Raw genomic sequence first — 1,933 nt, 5'->3', positions numbered from 1 at the left:
GGGGGGGATCTCTGGTATCTCCTCCTCCTCCTCCTCCTCCTTCTTCTTTTTTTGAGATGGAGTCTCATTCTGTCACCCAGGCTGGGAGTGCAGTGGCACAATCTTGACTCACTGCAACCTCTGCCTCCTGGGTTTAAGCAATTCCTGTGCCCGAGCCTCATGAGTTGCTGGGATTACAGGCGGGTGACAACATGCCAGCTAATTTTTGTCTCTTTAGTAGAGATGGGGTTTCACCATGTTGGCCAGGCTGGTCTGGAACCTCTGACCTCAGGTAATCCACTTGCTTCAGCCTCCCAAAGTGCTGGGATTACAGGCTTGAGCCACCATGCCCAGCCTTGTGTCTCTTCATATAAGGGCACTAATCTTACCATGAAGGCCCCACCTTCGAGATCTCATCACCCCACTCAAAGGCTCCATGTCCAAATATCATCACATTGGGGGTTAGGCCTTCAATGTATGAATTTTGGCTGGGGCAGTGGAGGGGCACACAAGTCATAGCATCTTGTAAATAGAAAAATACACATTTATTCAAATGCTTTGCTGAATTCACAGTCAGATATTGGTACATAATTTCTCAGCCTATTACATGGGGTTGGATATACCTTTTGATGCTGAGAATTAAAAGTGGGGAAATCTTGTTCTGAGACCAAGCACACAAATGAGCTGCTGCGTACGATTCCGGTAATGGAAGTCTAAATTATCCACCATCCAAAGAACAACGGCAGGATAACATTTGTTTAACGTTTCAATATAATTTACATGCAATTAATTGCACAGACCTTAAAAGTGTACAGTACAATGAGTTTTGATTAGGGCATACCCTTCCGAACACATTTCTTATAAAAATATAGAACATCTTAATCAACCAGCAAAGTTCCTCATGACGCTTCCAGCCAATCCCTTCACCTCTTCCAGGCCAACCAGTGTTCTGATTTTATTTTACTGAAGATTATGTTTGTCTGTTCTTTAACTTCCTATAAGAACATACTATAGTATGTTCACGTTGTAGGCAGTTTCTATAATGGATCTCAATGGTCCCCGCTCCCTATATTCACTCTCTTGTGTGATCTTTTCTCTTTGAATATGGAGTCCATAGGAACTTGCTTCTAATGCACAGAATACAGCTAACGTGATGGAATGGCCCTTCCATGATCTGATTACTAGAGTGTGGCTTCTGCCTTCTCTCTCTGTCTCTTTGATTCTCTCACTGGCTTCCTCATCTGATGAAAGAGGCTGCCCTTGGGAGCTGCCCTGTGAGGAGACCCACACAGCAAGGAGTAACGGAGGGGCAACCAAATCCATGAGTGACGGGGCTGCTCTTTTCCCAGGTGAACCAGGAAATGATGGCCACCTGGCTGGACTTTATTGCCACCTGCGAACGACCTTGAGCCAGAGGACCCAGCTGATCCAATCCTGGATTCCTGACCCACAGAAATCATGAGATAATAAATGGCACTGTTTAAGCCACTAATTTTTGGATTAATTTGTTATACAGAATAGATAACAAATGCAGTACTTTTCTGTGTTTGACTTCTTTTGCTTGACAAAATGTAATTCATCCATGTTTTTGTGGGTAGAAGAGATATTCTCAAATGGCTTATTAAAAGTGTAAAACCTATTAAGATGGTCAGCATAGGCTGGGTGTGGTGGCTCATGCCTGTAATCCCAGCACTTTGGGAGGCCGAGGCCGTCGGATCATGAGGTCAGGAGCTCAAGACCAGCCTGGCCAATGCAGTGAAATCCCATCTCTACTAAAAATACAAAATATTAGCCAAGCACCTATAATTCCAGCTACTTGGGAGGCTGAGGCAGGAGAATTGCTTGAACAAGGGAGGCAGAGGTTACAGTGAGCAGAGACTGTGCCACTGCACTCCAGCCTGGGTGACAGTGCAAGATTTCAGCTAAAATAAAAAAAAGATAGTATAAGAGAAAG

Source organism: Sapajus apella, unplaced genomic scaffold (genome assembly GCF_009761245.1).
Source record: "Sapajus apella isolate SASKATOON/1434 unplaced genomic scaffold, GSC_monkey_1.0 scaffold158, whole genome shotgun sequence".
Lineage (NCBI taxonomy): Eukaryota > Metazoa > Chordata > Mammalia > Primates > Cebidae > Sapajus > Sapajus apella.
Note: the sequence above shows the minus strand (reverse complement) of the source record.